The sequence below is a fragment of the Coffea eugenioides genome, chromosome 11, assembly GCF_003713205.1.
Source record: "Coffea eugenioides isolate CCC68of chromosome 11, Ceug_1.0, whole genome shotgun sequence".
Taxonomy (NCBI): Eukaryota; Viridiplantae; Streptophyta; class Magnoliopsida; order Gentianales; family Rubiaceae; genus Coffea; species Coffea eugenioides.
The window spans coordinates 12756051-12775929 of record NC_040045.1 but is presented as its reverse complement, the minus strand read 5'-3'; positions in this window follow the sequence as shown (position 1 = coordinate 12775929).

Here is a 19879-nt window from a genome sequence, read left to right as displayed (position 1 = left end):
CCCAAGATATACAACAGCCGAGAGTCTAGTAATTTCCATTTAAAACCCAAATACAAAAGTACATCCCAAGGGTTTCTTCGAGTTTCACTCCAAGTCCGATCCTGTTAAGGAAAATAAATCTAAGGGGTGAGCAATTGCTCGTGAGGCCAAGAACACACATGCAAGCACATTGTCCAAGTAACAATCACAATTAACAAGTAAAACAATAATATGCGAGTAATTAATAATTCAAGTGAAATTTAAACAGAAACAATTCAAGGATATGGTAGCTCTCAGGAGCTAATTTCCACTTGCTTTGCCAATCTCATTCGTATACCTTCCCGTGATGACTCTCCGTCAACCGGGTCGGTATTTCCAATCCGTAGAACTCCACTTGCTTCTCATTTCCGTCCACCATACACCACACCGGGCCCGAACTTCGTTTATAAGGCGCTACTACACGAGTAGGCCAAGCAAGATCTCTCCAATAGATAAAGCTTATCATTTCATTCCTATGGCTCATCAAGGTTCCCGACCAAGCCCATGCCGGCTCGAGTCCCAAGGTCGGTCTATGAGTTTGGGCGTCCTCCATTTAACATTTATGAGTCGAGGAGATTCACTCCAATGATGTATGCAGCCATAGCATACCATTTTATTCATTCAATCATTCAATATCATTCAATCGTTCATTTCATTCAATCCATTCAATCCATTTGATTTCATTCATTTCATTTCAATCAATTCAATCACGATTCATTCAAATGAGAACGAGTGCGGTAAAATACACACTCGACTCCATTTTTAAAATCTCCAATCATTAATAGCAGTTAAGCATGTATCAAGTTCGCATACACTTGACACTCACCAAGTAAAATAAGGAAGTAAGCACAAGCAGTTGTTTAGGCATCTCCTGTGAGATCCTCTTGAAGGTCCCCTTGAGTGCCTGAACAATAATAATGAACTATTACACACTATCGTTTAAAACCCCTACTTATCGCGAAAGATTGCACTCGTGTACAATCTACGAAGATATCATGAAAATGAGCCTTAATTACTCGTAAATCAAGACTCAAAAGTGGGGTTTAATAATACAAGGAAAATATGATTTTCATCTTTAAAATCAAGTGTAAAATGGTCAAACGATACCGAAGGAAAATGGAGAGTTCTAAAAACTCAATTTCCTTTAAGTTCGGAAATTTCAGATTTGAGGTGCGATCTTTGAAAAATCACATTTCACTCTCTGTAGGTCCAAAATTAGAAAACTTGGTACCATTGGAAACTACTCCTAGAATACTAAAAGTTCCTAGAAGACATGTTTCCATGATTCCAAATGGAAAACATTCAAATTTTGGTTTCAAGTTGCTGTTTTGGACTACCAGGACAGTTCCGGGGTTGGTTTTTGGCCAAATTTGGAAATTCGGCAAAATTCACAGAATACGAACTAGCCTTTCAAATTTGGAGCTCAATTAGAGTTACAATCAAAGTTTAAAACAAAACAAATGGAACAAGAATCGGTGTTTTGAGCGCCAAGATATAGCAGCTCAAAGTTGCTGAAATTTCCTCACTGAACAAAGGTTTTCCAGATTTGAAGCTTCAACTTTGGGACTTTAGTTGGGCATCGAAATGGACTCGGAATGGAACCAAATTTGGGTGTATTACACTATCATATATGGCCTATTCCTCTGTCGAATTTCATGCAAAAATTCGTACAGATGGTCAGTTAACAAAGCCACTAAAGTTCGAAGAACTTCCAAGGCAAATCTGCCTTGTACTTCCATTTTCCGTGTTTCTAACTTTTGGCCAATGAAATCATTTCAAATCTGGTCCATTTATGAAGAAAAGTCTAAGAAACATCCAAAATATGTTTGGTAGGTGATTAACACCAAGAGTTTCAAAATAACAATTCAAGATAAGCCATTGGCTAGCCCAAAATTAGGGTTTTCTTTCTTTCAATCAGGTCTGTAATTTGGCCACAACTCACTCAATTCAACTTGAAATTGAGTGTAATTGGTGGTGTTGGAAACTAAATTCATAAGGCTACAATTTCTCAGAAGAAATCATTTTGAAATTCTGTCCATAACTAGTTCATATTCGAGAAACAAACCGCAGCTCATAACAGGTTTTCTAACACAGCAGAGAAACAGGACAGGTAACTTTGAAAAGTTGGTACGGCTTACTCAAGTTGAATCAGGGGATACATTTACACTGTTAGAAAACTGGAAGTATCTAGTTTCTAATGCCACAAATGGTACTCGATTTCGATATCGGAGCAAAGAGTTATGGTCATTGGAAATTCGCTGCCAGAGTAACTCTGGACACGTTTTCCAGCCATGAAGAAATTTCGAAATCCAAGCATTTACCCAACCAAATCAAGTGATTTTTGGTGAAAACTTTCCACACAACCTATACAACATATGGACATTAAAATCAAGACAATTTGACCACCAAAAATCGCACCACAAGGCGCGGCAAGGATAGGGCAGAACCGGCCCTTCTTCCATTTCAACTTCCATTACAGAAAATTATTTCTTTCGTGAAAAATTTTTCATGGCAACCAACTTATTTGTCAGGAAAACCATACCTTTTATGACACTTCGTCAGGCAAATATCCTTCAAAAGGCACTTCTACTTTAAACATATTTTTCTACTTTTACTAACGTCAATTCGTCAGGAAAAGTTTTCATTCTCCCGCCAGTTTTTTCCGTTTTGGACCAAAAAAGAATTTAGAAGGACATCAACTTATGACATAGAAACCGGGAAACAAAAAACACTTGTTCCATTTCTCTTTCTTTTGGAACAACAACGACAAAGAAGCACTTCTCCAAATCTGTAACTCATCTTCATCTCTTTCAACAAGAGAGACAACACGATGGTCTAAGGTGATGTAAACATCAAATAATCCTTCAATTTTGTCTTGAATCGGTTCCCTTTCTCCAAATCCCCCTTCAATTTTGTCTTTAATTGGTTCCTTTTTTATTTTTATAGTGGATATTTTATTCATCTCTCCCTTTCTCTGTTCGTCGAAACCTAGGAAGATGCTTCAGTTCTTGTGCCCGGGGATATAATCAGTATAAAACTTGGTGATTCTGGTTCTGGTAATGATTTGGGGATGCTAATTGGGGATGCTTCACTATACGATTGAGTTCAATTGGGGATGCTAATGATATGGCTGATTCTGGTAACGATTTTAGGGGTTTCAAGGCTGCTAGTAGGGAAGTTCAATGCGTAGGCGCATTATTTGCTTTGTTCGAATTTCTTTTGGACTATTGTGTGCTTTTAGGATTTCATTTGTGGGTGTGATGCTTTTTTTGTTGATCTTAATGTTGATTTTTGGTGAAAAGGATTCTTTTTCATGTTCGTTCACAAAAGCAATTTGGGAAGCTTTGATTGAACTTTGTGTTTCATTCTTTTTCATGTTCGCTCGTAGTTTCAGATTTTTGAACTTTGGCTCTGCTTGATCATGCTTTTTATGCCCATTCTTGTCAGATTTCTGATTTCTTGATTTTAGTTTGTTCTACCGTGTTAGTTTTTGTCAGTGTTTCAGAAAAGGAAAATTGACGTTTTAGTTTTGTTGTAAATTAACAATGGACATTTTGTTTTGCTTTTGTGCTCATATTCTGTATTTGCAATTGTTGCTAAAAAAATTGATTCATGTAATTGGCAGTGATTTATGTATCTTTTTGGTGTTGTCTTGGTGAAATGCTTGTAATAAGCATAGCAATCACATGTTTTCTCATTTTCTATGGTATATGTTCTAGATCTTCTTTCACATGTAGATATGGATTTGAGATAAGTTTCTGACTAAATGAGGAAAGGTGCAATTTTGAATGGTAAACCTGCGGCCAAATTGCCAATCACATGCCAAATTATGAACTAGAGCTATAAGTTGGCATTTGCAGATGGTAGTGGGTGTTTCTTCAGGAGTTGGGAGAATTTGATTCACAATTATATACCATTTTAAAAGGCTATGCTATGTGCTCAGTAATTAGACTAGAGAGGATGATGCTTGAGTGCTAGAGCTTAGTGCAAGAGGATACTGCTATATTATTCGTGATATAAGTAATTCTCAATCAACTTGCACAACGGTGATCTTTGTACTAGTTTTCTAGTTCGAGTAAGAATAAGGACTTTGTAATATCTGTTTTGCTTGCTTTCCTGGAATTTAAGTTTTCTCCTGATTCCCATGCGTATATCTATGGCTAATATACTGATATTGTTTGACATGTAACTGGTTTTGGTTTCCTCTTTTTATTTCCTCTAGATTTGTTTCTGGTCATTTATTCCTATATATGAAGTTATGAGTCATGCCCTTTGGACTTTGCAGCAAATTTCACTGCTTCTGGAGAGCAGTAAATTGGAGATAAAATATCTCTTGGAATGGAAGGGAACCATGGTAAGCACGGCTACAGACTGATAGTTGGAGAGGAATTTCTGCACTCAGTTAACTTTCTAACTTTAATTCCTTTTGCAGGAGAAAGGAATTACTGACCTTGAATCAAGGAAAGGTACTTCGAAATTATCATTGAGCAGGTTTCAACCAAAACCCATTATCATTTTGCTTGAAACTATTGCCATTGCTTATTTGAGTGCCAGGGGTGGTTAGAACATTGAACTTGTGATATGATCACCCCTAAAACAACTTTGAATGCCAAGTATAATGTTCTTTCTACATGTTTTAGGAGGGATAGTTGGAATGGCTTTGTGATACATATTACATGATTATGCATGTATAACATGTATGAAAAGTATGTTTTGCTGTGCTTGTTTTCCGACTCGTACCCGTTTCAAACAAAAAATCCATTATTGCTTGAGATTTAAAGCTTTGATACTATAGACCATATTTCTTGGCATTTCTTTAGTTCAGAGTTTCTTCACTCTTGAGGAGTTGAATAAATGTATCATATGGTTTTGTTACCTGAAAGTTTAGCTGCATTTTCAGCTTAAGTTAGTTCCTATTGGTAAGATGACTACATTATCAATGGTGTCTCTTTTTTTGGGATTACAGGTGACTGCTTGCAAGCTATGGCGGCAAGTTGGAGAATCTTTTAATCCTCCAAAGTAAGGGCTGCTGTTCATGAATTGATTGTAATTGAATGACATCTTGTATCATGTTGCATGTTGTCTGTTGCTTAAAATTTTTTTTTTTTACTTAAGTTGATACTGGGCATGCTAAGTTTAATACAACTTTTAAGATAACTAGGAAACAAAATTCTAATTGAACTTTAACCTCCTCAGCAATTATCTAATTGTGTTATTCGTAATAAGTAAAATGTGTACTGAAAAATTTGATTCTTAAAGAAATGGGAAGAGGAATGGGGGACATAGTTGATTTGCATGTGTGTCAATTTCATATTCTTGCCTCTGTATTCTTTATGTTCATCAAAAGTTCCTTTAGGCTTGTTCATCGGAGCCATTGGAACACTGAAGGCTCTAAATTTTTGTGCCACTCTACTTCATTCTTATCTCCAAAATCGTTTGCTTGCCCCCTATCCTCAATTATTTATAAGCCTTGGGCAATAAATGGTGAGTGGTTGACCTCCTAAATATTTGTCTTACCACAAATGTTTGCTCTTTTACTGTGGCCATCCTATGATTGTTCTCCCAGTATATTTTCCCCCTGTTTGCAACAATAAAATCTTATTAAATGTCAGTAGGGTTAGACCAGAGGCTGTTGTCCCATTATTACTATCCTCAATTTCCTAAAAGTATTAAGAGATTATCCATAAATTCGGAATTTAAGATTACAGTTTACTTTTCCTAGTCTTTAAGTGCCTCTAAAGCTATTCTTATGTGCATTCCTTTGCTAACATATTATTTTTATGAATTTACTTGGAAGTGTTTGTACTCTTTCTCCTCAAGATTAGTATGCAAAGTTGCTCTATGTTGATTCTCCCAAGTTTATGTCCACGTCTCAACTTTCTGTACCTTTGAATTGCCTTCAACACCCATCTGTCTTTTGGCCCACATGGCACAGGCGAAAAACAAAATTTTTCAATATATGCATCCTAATAGGTAGAAGAGGTCATTCCTGAGTGAAAGTGTACGAGTTATTGTCCATGAATTGTTGACTATCTCTGTTGAAATTTGTGACGCCCCGAAAATTAGGAGATTGTTTGTAAATAAGATACTAAAGTGTATTTCTTTGGGTTTGATTTAAAACCTTATTTTGTTTTAAAAAGATTAGAAACCCTAAAATTTTAATCAAAAACCCTAGTTTACTTGTGATTAACTGGTTTCCTTCAATATCTCATCTTTTAATAGAAACTCTAAATTCAATTTATGGAATTGGAAAATCCCTCATGTTATTTTAAAAATGTCCCTTTATTTGGAAATTATTATTTTTATTAAGGCTTGCTACCCCATTTATTCCACGATAAGTGTAAATAAACCTAGAAAGTAGGTTTTCACCTTTGGTTTTAAGATCGGAGTAAAATTAGGGTTTTCGCAATTTTTCACCGGATGAATTTTCGGTACAAAGTAAGGATTAAATTTGGAGATTAAAAGTGACTTTTAAGTGAGAAATAATATGTGAGTAGTAGCAATGATATAAGGTTAGTGAATGGGAAGTAAAAACCCTAGTATGTGAGTTTTAAGAAAAACGGCGCCAACCGGCGGGTCCCGCGCACTACCGTTTGAACGCACCACTTGACCACCACTTTCTTACTGTATAAGCTCATTACTAATTGAGCAAAATATCTTCCCCCTCATGATGATAGCTTGACCGAATGTGTGGCTCAAATGCAAGGAAGAAAGAGAAAATTTTGTGGTTGAGATTAAACCAAGTGTTAGCCAAACTTGTGGCTAGAATTAATTCTTATCTTTCCATCTTCTTATAAGACAAACTTAGCTTCATTTCCTTCCATTTCTGCATCATTCCAGCCGACCAAGAGAGAGAGAGAAGTGAGAGCTTGAGCAACCACATTCCTTCTTGATTCACACCAACCAAGTGCTAAGCTAGAAATCTAAACCGATTGATTGCAAGTTTGGAAGCTTGGGAAGCTAAGGAACCAAGAAATTTCAAAGGAAGTGAACTATCACTCATCCAAGCCTTGTTTTTGAGGTATTCAATCTGATCATGGTCCTTGATCTTTTAAATCTTGTGTTAAGATGTTATTTAGCTTAAGTTTTGGCTTGATTTCAAGATGAGCAAGTGATTGTGATGATTATTGGATGAAATAATCAAATCAGGGTTTTGGGGATTTGCTGCCAAACTTGATGTGTGACTCACATATGTTGTAATTAAGGTTATATAAAGGGTTTTGGTAGTGATTAGAACAAGAAATTGAGGAAAGTTACATTAAAAACTGAAAATCCCAGAAAACTGGAAAATTGTTCTTCCATTCTGCCCGTTTTTGTAGCCCTATGTTAGAGGCCGAATTGGCCTTTGGTCAAAACATTAAAGTTGTTCAGAATGGTATTTTATAGGTGCCCACAAAATTTCAGCTCATTTGGAGCATCGTAGCTTGTGAAAAGACGAAAATACCCTCGCTGATCTAGGTCACTTTCCAGAATTCCGCGTGGACAGTTCAGTCCTTTTGATTGAGTTTATTCACTATGATCCGTTTAGATTTAGCCTTTCACCGAAACATGAAAGTTTTAGTACCCTGTCTTAGCTTCGTAACGCCTCCAAGAACACCTTAATTGGATCTTGGTAGACTGAGATATGGTCATTTGAGTGAAATGCGGCTGATTAGCCGAATAGTTGAAACCAGGTTACATGAGTTGGGAATTTGATCAGGTTACATTGAAAATTTGACTGAGTGCTCTTCATGAAAGTTGTAGTGTTCTGAAGTAGCTTTAAAATTCCTCTAAGAACACCTGAATTGGATTTTTGTACACTGAGTTATGTTCATTACAGTGTTCTGCGTTTAAACAGCCGACGAATTGGTTTCTGGTTTAGTAATTCGAGAATTTGACCAAGTTACATTAGAAACTGGACTAAGTGACCTTCATGAATATTGTAGCTCTGTATCTTAGCTTCGAAACGGCATAGGTTTCATTTTAATCCGATAAGCGTAGCCTCGGATATGTTATTTCCGCATTTGTACGTCAAATCTGTTTTGAACTAAATTGAATTTCTGCACTTGTACTTAATACGATTCTTGTTATTATGATATTGTGAGCCTATGGAACGGCTCTTGACATGAATTGCTGATATGTATAATGTTGGGTTGTGTTTGAGAAAAACAATGAAGCCTAAAAGGCTGGAAAATTAGGTAAACACAAAGGGCATGCTGCCCGAATTTTTACTCGAGGACTAGAAAACTAAATTAGCGACTTGAGTGAAGGTTAAGTATTTATCACTTGAACTAGTAAAGACCTTTGCTACTATATTTCTTGAGTGTTATATGTTAAGACTTGGTCGAGCTCGTACCTTGAGGAAAAGACTTAATGGCCAATGTAAACTTGTATTTCCATGTACTTTCAACTCAAGTGTTATTTCCAAGTATTTATGCTACAAAACCTTATGATTTGAAAAGCGAGCAAGTGTTTCGCGAGTGTCTTTCAAATGAATTTCAATTGGTCGATTTTTAATGAATGGAATGTTAACGTTTCGAATTCGACTCGTGTTTCAAAGTTCTCAAACTGGAATTTTTATCGCAGATCTGGACTCCAAGCCTGGAGTGTAATTGAACGTGAATACTTGAAGCACTACATCTTTTGGTGAGTGCTTTCAAATACTGAATTGAACTTGATACTTGTACTTGATACGTGCCAATATGATTACATGTCACATGCGTGAATTGTTAGGGCAAGAGTGTACTTTATCGCACTTGCCCTTACATGATATACACTTGTTTATTGTTGCAATTGACTTGACATACTTGTTATGATGCGCGCACTTCCTGGAATTCCAGAAACCCTGCGGCAAGTTACTTGAGTCGAGCCGGCAAGGGCTTGGTCGATTGGGTAACGAACCCTGGGTCTCTTGTTTTGTCGAGTGGAGTGATATCTCCTCGGCTAAACGGTATACTCGAGTATTACCACACGTGTTTATTGAGGATTTTGGGCCCAGTAGGGGGTGAACGGTGGACGGAGAGTCGTGTAAGTGGTGTTCTACTGGATTGGTTACCTACTTGAAAGTTGACGGAGTGTCAACTGTTACTTGATCAAGCTCTGGAGATGCAATGGAAATTTGGCTCCTGAGAGCCTTCCGTATCCTTATACTTGAAAGTGATTATTGCTTATTGGATTGCTGTTCCTTTTGAAAATCGAAAAAGCACTTTATACGTGCTCATTTGGAAATTTGCTACTTGAAATATTATTGTCCACTCTTATGAGTTTTGATGCCGTTAACTTGCTACATGGATATTCATACTTTTAAAATGGGCAATTTGTTATTTGAAACCTCACTGGGCTTTTAGCTCATTCCACGCTATTTGTTTTCCTTACAGGAATACGAGTGAGACGTGAGTCGTGAACAGACTAGCGTAGTCTAGTTGCTCTTGAAATTGTTTTGACTTTTGACTTGTACTCGCGCTATTCCTCGAATGGAACATGTTGTACTTGGATTGTATACATTTTGAACTAGTTTGGTGTATTGAGGCTTTGTACCTCGATTTCTATCAATGTAAATTATAAGCTTGAATTGTGAATGTTATTTATGGTTCATGGATGTGTGTACATGACTCGATTGAGATAGTGAGTGAGTCCTGGCGAGAGCTGGGCAGGCGGTCCGCCGAACCCTTTGGTACGCCTTAGGTGGAGGTGGGGTCGTCACAGATGGTATCAGAGCTCCTATTGAGCTCGTGCCAGGAGAAGGTTCTCGGGCTGTGGGGATTGACTTATTAAGTGTGCAATGATTGTCTATTGTTGGAGATTTTAGATATGTATGCTGGGTAGGAATCTCTAATACGGGTGATTTACTCTTGGGACCGGCCGGCTCGAGTTGTGAATTACCTTATTGTGGATTCTTGTCCCCGAATACCAAAGAGTGACACCTTTACGATAAGCTGAGATCTCACGTAATATTGAGATAAATTTGGATTGTGAAAGCAAAGGCACGGGGAATGTGAATAGTATGGACGTGAAATATATTGAAGATATTCATGGGATTTGGGATCCTTCTTATCCACGTGTTACGAGCCTTGATTAAGTGTAGTACCTGAGTGATATGTAAGATTAATGCTCTATAAGTTATGCGACTTGTTTTGATTAAATGTGTTATATTGCCTATGATTTAGAAGGGTCTAAGTCAAGAGTGCCAGCTAGAATGTACTCCCTGGATCAACAGGCTTTACCTGAACCATTGGAGATAGTAGAAGGTACGATTCGTGTTTACTATTGTTTAACCAAATATTGACTATAGTGAAACCTGAGAGCTGGAAATGAATATATAAGGAAAATACCCTACATTATTTCGAGGTGCATGTATGAATTTCGAGGACGAAATTCTTTTAAGGAGGGGAGAGTGTGACGCCCCGAAAATTAGGAGATTGTTTGTAAATAAGATACTAAAGTGTATTTCTTTGGGTTTGATTTAAAACCTTATTTTGTTTTAAAAAGATTAGAAACCCTAAAATTTTAATCAAAAACCCTAGTTTACTTGTGATTAACTGGTTTCCTTCAATATCTCATCTTTTAATAGAAACTCTAAATTCAATTTATGGAATTGGAAAATCCCTCATGTTATTTTAAAAATGTCCCTTTATTTGGAAATTATTATTTTTATTAAGGCTTGCTACCCCATTTATTCCACGATAAGTGTAAATAAACCTAGAAAGTAGGTTTTCACCTTTGGTTTTAAGATCGGAGTAAAATTAGGGTTTTCGCAATTTTTCACCGGATGAATTTTCGGTACAAAGTAAGGATTAAATTTGGAGATTAAAAGTGACTTTTAAGTGAGAAATAATATGTGAGTAGTAGCAATGATATAAGGTTAGTGAATGGGAAGTAAAAACCCTAGTATGTGAGTTTTAAGAAAAACGGCGCCAACCGGCGGGTCCCGCGCACTACCGTTTCAACGCACCACTTGACCACCACTTTCTTACTGTATAAGCTCATTACTAATTGAGCAAAATATCTTCCCCCTCATGATGATAGCTTGACCGAATGTGTGTCTCAAATGCAAGGAAGAAAGAGAAAATTTTGTGGTTGAGATTAAACCAAGTGTTAGCCAAACTTGTGGCTAGAATTAATTCTTATCTTTCCATCTTCTTATAAGACAAACTTAGCTTCATTTCCTTCCATTTCTGCATCATTCCAGCCGACCAAGAGAGAGAGAGAAGTGAGAGCTTGAGCAACCACATTCCTTCTTGATTCACACCAACCAAGTGCTAAGCTAGAAATCTAAACCGATTGATTGCAAGTTTGGAAGCTTGGGAAGCTAAGGAACCAAGAAATTTCAAAGGAAGTGAACTATCACTCATCCAAGCCTTGTTTTTGAGGTATTCAATCTGATCATGGTCCTTGATCTTTTAAATCTTGTGTTAAGATGTTATTTAGCTTAAGTTTTGGCTTGATTTCAAGATGAGCAAGTGATTGTGATGATTATTGGATGAAATAATCAAATCAGGGTTTTGGGGATTTGCTGCCAAACTTGATGTGTGACTCACATATGTTGTAATTAAGGTTATATAAAGGGTTTTGGTAGTGATTAGAACAAGAAATTGAGGAAAGTTACATTAAAAACTGAAAATCCCAGAAATCTGGAAAATTGTTCTTCCATTCTGCCCGTTTTTGTAGCCCTATGTTAGAGGCCGAATTGGCCTTTGGTCAAAACATGAAAGTTGTTCAGAATGGTATTTTATAGGTGCCCACAAAATTTCAGCTCATTTGGAGCATCGTAGCTTGTGAAAAGACGAAAATACCCTCGCTGATCTAGGTCACTTTCCAGAATTCCGCGTGGACAGTTCAGTCCTTTTGATTGAGTTTATTCACTATGATCCGTTTAGATTTAGCCTTTCACCGAAACATGAAAGTTTTATTACCCTGTCTTAGCTTCGTAACGCCTCCAAGAACACCTTAATTGGATCTTGGTAGACTGAGATATGGTCATGTGAGTGAAATGCGGCTGATTAGCCGAATAGTTGAAACCAGGTTACATGAGTTGGGAATTTGATCAGGTTACATTGAAAATTTGACTGAGTGCTCTTCATGAAAGTTGTAGTGTTCTGAAGTAGCTTTAAAATTCCTCTAAGAACACCTGAATTGGATTTTTGTACACTGAGTTATGTTCATTACAGTGTTCTGCGTTTAAACAGCCGACGAATTAGTTTCTGGTTTAGTAATTCGAGAATTTGACCAAGTTACATTAGAAACTGGACTAAGTGACCTTCATGAATATTGTAGCTCTGTATCTTAGCTTCGAAACGGCATAGGTTTCATTTTAATCCGATAAGCGTAGCCTCGGATATGTTATTTCCGCATTTGTACGTCAAATCTGTTTTGAACTAAATTGAATTTCTGCACTTGTACTTAATACGATTCTTGTTATTATGATATTGTGAGCCTATGGAACGGCTCTTGACATGAATTGCTGATATGTATAATGTTGGGTTGTGTTTGAGAAAAACAATGAAGCCTAAAAGGCTGGAAAATTAGGTAAACACAAAGGGCATGCTGCCCGAATTTTTACTCGAGGACTAGAAAACTAAATTAGCGACTTGAGTGAAGGTTAAGTATTTATCACTTGAACTAGTAAAGACCTTTGCTACTATATTTCTTGAGTGTTATATGTTAAGACTTGGTCGAGCTCGTACCTTGAGGAAAAGACTTAATGGCCAATGTAAACTTGTATTTCCATGTACTTTCAACTCAAGTGTTATTTCCAAGTATTTATGCTACAAAACCTTATGATTTGAAAAGCGAGCAAGTGTTTCGCGAGTGTCTTTCAAATGAATTTCAATTGGTCGATTTTTAATGAATGGAATGTTAACGTTTCGAATTCGACTCGTGTTTCAAAGTTCTCAAACTGGAATTTTTATCGCAGATCTGGACTCCAAGCCTGGAGTGTAATTGAACGTGAATACTTGAAGCACTACATCTTTTGGTGAGTGCTTTCAAATACTGAATTGAACTTGATACTTGTACTTGATACGTGCCAATATGATTACATGTCACATGCGTGAATTGTTAGGGCAAGAGTGTACTTTATCGCACTTGCCCTTACATGATATACACTTGTTTATTGTTGCAATTGACTTGACATACTTGTTATGATGCGCGCACTTCCTGGAATTCCAGAAACCCTGCGGCAAGTTACTTGAGTCGAGCCGGCAAGGGCTTGGTCGATTGGGTAACGAACCCTGGGTCTCTTGTTTTGTCGAGTGGAGTGATATCTCCTCGGCTAAACGGTATACTCGAGTATTACCACACGTGTTTATTGAGGATTTTGGGCCCAGTAGGGGGTGAACGGTGGACGGAGAGTCGTGTAAGTGGTGTTCTACTGGATTGGTTACCTACTTGAAAGTTGACGGAGTGTCAACTGTTACTTGATCAAGCTCTGGAGATGCAATGGAAATTTGGCTCCTGAGAGCCTTCCGTATCCTTATACTTGAAAGTGATTATTGCTTATTGGATTGCTGTTCCTTTTGAAAATCGAAAAAGCACTTTATACGTGCTCATTTGGAAATTTGCTACTTGAAATATTATTGTCCACTCTTATGAGTTTTGATGCCGTTAACTTGCTACATGGATATTCATACTTTTAAAATGGGCAATTTGTTATTTGAAACCTCACTGGGCTTTTAGCTCATTCCACGCTATTTGTTTTCCTTACAGGAATACGAGTGAGACGTGAGTCGTGAACAGACTAGCGTAGTCTAGTTGCTCTTGAAATTGTTTTGACTTTTGACTTGTACTCGCGCTATTCCTCGAATGGAACATGTTGTACTTGGATTGTATACATTTTGAACTAGTTTGGTGTATTGAGGCTTTGTACCTCGATTTCTATCAATGTAAATTATAAGCTTGAATTGTGAATGTTATTTATGGTTCATGGATGTGTGTACATGACTCGATTGAGATAGTGAGTGAGTCCTGGCGAGAGCTGGGCAGGCGGTCCGCCGAACCCTTTGGTACGCCTTAGGTGGAGGTGGGGTCGTCACAAAATTGGTCTTTGGTACTTGTGGTTATAATTGTCACCGTGTATCTAGCTCGCTATGTCTTTATTGTGTTTTGATGCTTTAATTCCAATAGCATGAATAATATTCAAAAGATTTCATAACCTCTCCTTTATTTTCTCCGTAACAACCCTTATCTTTAAGTTATTTGTTCCTCCTGAAGCCAGCACTTAGTCGCAAGCAAATAAGTCTTATGAATCACTCAAACCATTCCAACCTTTCCAGTTTGGAATAAATCTGTCTGTGTCACAACGGGGTAGTTTCAGATTTTGTCTTTACAGATCATTATAGTGGATAAATGGTAATATTTTATAATGCAAGTTCACTTGAAAGAAGGTCATTGTAAATTGAAAAAAAAATTGAAAATAGATGATATAGGCTTTTATGGATAGTTTTCAGTATACTTGAAATTGATTTTCCAAGAAAATGGCCTTCTAAGGTTGTACCTTGTATTGTGCAACCTATTCTTACTCATGTTCTTTTTTTTATTTTTTGTATACTCTTTGATGTATATTTTACATGTTCGCTAAGGAGTAGGCTTTAAAGATTAGACACGAGAATTTGAGAATAAAGAAATTCAAATGCTATTGATGTGGCATTATCTTCAAAATTTGTTGTTGATTATGCATTAGATGTGCCATCGAATGATTTTTCATAATCTATTCTACAAACTAGATATAGGCACATGGTCTATGACATGGCGCAACATATTTATTATATCAACACTGCTGTTTTCAAACTCTTTATAGTTGGTTACATATGATGATTATCTTAAAATATCTAATTTTGCATTTCTTCATATTTAGCAGAGTAGACCCGCACTCTCACTTGCAAACCTACCCACCTAATACCAACTTGCAATCTGAACCATAATCTTCAAACTCAACTTTGGAGCCTCAGTACCACCTAATAACAAAAATACATGTTGTGCATGCCATTCTATTATTTCTCTGATTTCAGATTTTTCTTGGTTTTACTGTACAGGTTTGGGATGAACTTGTGGATTGATTTTGGCTCATGCTGAAGAACTCCTCTATTTTGATATCATCCATCTCTAGTATTTTGTTGACCATGGAATTGAAGTCCATCTTTTGGTTTTAGCATATGTTAGGTATATGGCAGTTATCTAGGGAGAAATAGCAATATTTATATTGGTTTCAAATAGTGGAATGGGATGATATGTAAATGTTTGACATGGTTAACTTTTGTGGTTTGACATATTATGGTTGCCTACTAATGATAATTTGTGAAGTTTTGGTTGATATTTTGCTTGCATACTTTTATATTTTGATTGGATGGAATGTCTAAATAGATGATATGGTCACTTTGTTGGCACTAAAATTGTTGGGCTTAAAAGTGATGCAGCTATCGTCTGGAAAAATGACATTGTATTGTCATTAAAGTTTCCCAACAAGTTTCAATGTGTGACTATTCTTGACAATTGAAAATTTAGTGACAAAGTTCAGGGTCTTTCTTGACAAAGGCTCGTCAACAATATGAGGTCTTTTCCTGACGACCAAATCATCACTATTACCTTTCCTGATGATGCGTCATAGAAAATAAAACTTTTCTTGACGAAAATTTCAATAGTTGTCAGGAAAACCTTTTGCCGACGGTTTATAGGTGACCAATCTTCTTTGACGATGTTGGTGTCACGAAAAATTTTCCTGACGAAACGCGTACCTTTTCCCGACAAAAATTGTTGTCACTAGAAATCTTTTTTTTTGTAGTGTTCCTTTGAGTTTCTTTCTACTCTTTCAGCTTAAATCCACTAGATTAACACTTAATCAACATAAATAACATTCAAAATCATCAAATCAGATCATCAAGTCCATTGTGGGATTTCATAGATCCCACTCACATGATTTTCAACAATCCAAAGTTACTCACATGAAGCTACAAGCTTCTAAGTGCAATCTAACTTACAAAAACTAAGATTCAAGGGTTGCATGATTAGCTACCTCCTTAGATGATGAACTTAGAAATTTTCTGTCCTTTGAGCTCCAAGAAAACCGTGAGAATGAAGCTCTTCTCCTAGCCCAAGATGATCTCCAAGTTATTTGCAAGGTGTGGTATGAATTTGAGAGGATTTGGTGCAAGATTGAGAGGTGAAATGATGAAGAAACTTAGTCTTCTTCTCCTTGGTGTTACACGGCTGCTTGAGGGAGAGAAAGGAGGGTTGTTGGCTTATGGTTGAGGCTTCCTTGAGAAGCTTGAGGGAGAGAAAGGAGGGTTGTTGGCTTATGGTTGAGGCTTCCTTGAGAAGCTTAAGAGTTTGTGGCCACAATTATTCCAAAAGTCAACTAGGAATAGTGCGCGTACGCGTGCGATTCGTGCTCGTTTCCCCTTGGATTTATTTTACTTGTGCATTAAACCGCTAATGCACTTCCATTGATACTATTATAATTCACTCTTAATAATCTAAAAATAAAGGTCTAAAGTCCCTCTATTAATCGCGCGCGCGAAAACGCGTACTTCCGATTTGTGCGCGATAGAGTGAAATTTCTAAGAAATTCTCACAACGATAGTATTACTAACTAATACTTGAGTACTTAAACATAAAAATAACTATTTTAAGACTAATGTGTGAGTCTTTAATTTCCAAGCTCACTGTACCTTCAAATTAATTATTGCCTCCAAACGCGTATTCACTATTCTCACTAGATGAGCTTCCAAAAATTAAATTTTGTAACAAGTAATTTTAAAAACATATGTAAGTCGTAGTTCCATGTAATTGGGTTCAAAAAGGTTGGAATAAAATATTCAGGGCAAACAGGCAATTAAATATTTAAATAAGCTAGTAATAGGAATTTAAAATAGGTAAATTTATGAGTCCTCACATCCTCTCCCCCTTAAGAAAATTTCGTCCTCGAAATTATACCTTGATTTGTGAATAGGTCTGGATATTTTTCTCGAATTGCTTCTTTAACTTCCCAGGTTGCTTCCTCTAGCCCATGGTTCCTCCAGAGAACTGTTACCAATGAAATTCGCTTATTTCTCAATTCTTTCACCTTACGATCCAGAAGCTTTACCGATTTCTCCTTATAGGTTAGTGTCTCATCAATTTCAATACTTTCTGGTTGCAAGATATGAGAAAGGTCTGGATGGTACTTCTTAAGCATAGACACGTGGAAAACGTTGTGGATCCGAGACAAACTTGATGGCAGTTCCAACTTATACGCTACATTTTCCACGCGTTGGATAACCTTATAAGGTCCTACAAACCTCGGTTGTAACTTCTTTTCCTTTTCCAGACATCAAACTCGCTTTCAGAGGTGTACCGTAAACTTCAATCGGTGTGCCTCTTCCAAAATTTCTTTCTTAAGCTCTTCATCCTTTGGTACTACTATACGATTCCGAAACCTCAATATGCCATTCATTCCCAAGTTGAAATCTGACTTTTCTCCCTTTTTGACTCTCTCCACCCATTTTTGCATTTCAGGGTCCTTTTCCTGAGCTTCTTTAATACGTTCCAACAAAGTGGAATTCACTACAATATTCCCAACAATTACTTTCCTCGGCTCAAGTCTAGGATTCCAATAACTAACTTCTTCTAACAAGTGTAATTCCTTAATCATCAATCCGGCCACTTGCACTTGACGACTTAAAGCATCGGCCACTACATTAGCTTTCCCTGGATGGTACTTTATCGTGCAATCATAATCTTTCAAAAATTCCATCCACCTACATTGCCTTAAATTCAACTCCTTTTGAGAAAACAAATACTTAAGGCTTTTGTGGTCAGTAAAAACCTCAAATGTTACTGCATATAGGTAATGCCTCTATTTCTTTAAAGCGAACTGTGACAACCCTACCTCCCCCTAAGGCGAACCAAAGGGGTCGACGGACCGCCTGCCCAGCTCTCGCCGGGATTCAGTCATACCTCAATCAAAACCGGAATAAAACCACAAGAATTCGTATAACAAAATCCAAAACTTAAAGCAAAACTTATATACATTGCTAGCTCAAAAGGGAGTACAAACATCGAATATTCAAAGGTTCTCAATTCTTCATACATCCAGCCCGTGCCAAAAGGTAGGGCGAGAACCATTACAAAAATCAGGAACTAGTTTAGGCTAGAGCTCTCGTCCTAGCTCGCATTCCCCTGTTAAGGAAAACAAAACTAAAGAGATGAGCTAAAAGCTCAGTGAGGTTCTGAACACATAATCAAACAATAAAGCCAATGCATTAACCATAGATAACCAATAACTCAAGAAACATTTACAATAGAAAGCGTTAATAACATATTCATTAAAAGGATACGTGCTCACAAGGAGCCATTCATTCATTCGTTCATTCATTCTCCTTTCATTCCCTTATTCCTCCAATCATTTGAAAATGCATTTTTGTAAGTAAAACACCTTATTTGCATTGACATTCATTCATTCATTTCATTCACCCTCTCCTGTACATTGGTCAGACTCCACCAGATTGCAAGGTAATACTCGAGTATACCAAACTTTCACCCAAGGTCACCAAATCGCCCGACCGAGTCCGCTTCTGGCTCGAGTCGATAGGTAACAAAAGGCAAGGGTCCAGTTCAGCCAAACAGCTTACATTCATGCGCAACTAGCATTTAATCATTTAATCATTGAAAATTTCACATTTATTTAGGTCGAGTGCGATAAAGTACACACTCGCCTAGTAAAATTCATTTTAACAGTCATTGATAACATGGAACATGTAATCATACATCCCCAACAAGCCATATAGTCAAGAACAAGCCATATAGTCAATGGAAATATAACAAACAAGGAACACTCACCTATTTACGCAAAATAATATCCAAAATATCCTTCCGGATAATACCGTCAGTCACCGATGAACCCTAATATAATCAAAAGAATACATTATGCTTCAACCATCAAAGATTTAAGTGATTCAAAGAAAATTTGAATACGTACTAGTACAAAGTATAAATATGGTTTTGGTAGTGAAAAGAGTACATTTAAACCAAAAGACATAAGTAAAATATTTGTAAAACTTATACTCACTCGTAAAACTTTAAAATCTCCATTTGAGTCGAAGTGACAAAGAAAACGTATTTCTATTAGTCGCTAAGTTCATTTTTCCAAGGGTACAAGTTTCGGCTAAGTTCTCACTTATATACCTCGATAAAAGAAGACGCAAATATCCTAGATGGTTCATGTGATATTTGCTCTCAAGCCTTACTCGAGTCGCAAGTATAGTTGTTTAGCCCTCGAGCGTAAATTTGGGCAGCACGCCCTTTGTATTTACCTATTTTCCAACGGTTTATGGCTTCATTGTTTTCCTCAATCAATCCCAAGGTCACACACAAAATCATCTCATTTCAATAGCCATTCCATAGGCTCAAAGTCATACAAGTACAAAATCAAGCTAGGAACATGAGCGGAATGAAGTTTGCGTCAAGAAACAAAAGACAGATTTGACGTTGTTTTGCGTAACGGACACAACCGAGTATACGCTTATCGAGTTGAGGTACAATTTATACCATTTCGAAGCTAAGACAGAGAACTACAATTTTGATGAAGACCATTTAGTCCAGTTCATAGTGTATCTAGGTCAAAATTTTGAATTACAGAACCAGAATCTCACAAACAGGTCAGTTAACCACGCTATGCGTAAACGACAATAACTCAGGCTACCAAAGTCTGATCAAGGCGATTCTAGGGGCGTTGGAAAGCTAAGACATAGCACTAAAAATTTCATGTTTTGGATAAATACTAGTTCAGTACATATCATGGTGAAAAGACAGGACCAGATTGGTGAAATATTCAAAACTGATCACTGGATTCACCTAGGGCAGTCAGGGTATTTTGGTCTTTTCACAGGATACGTTGCTCCGATTGAGCTGA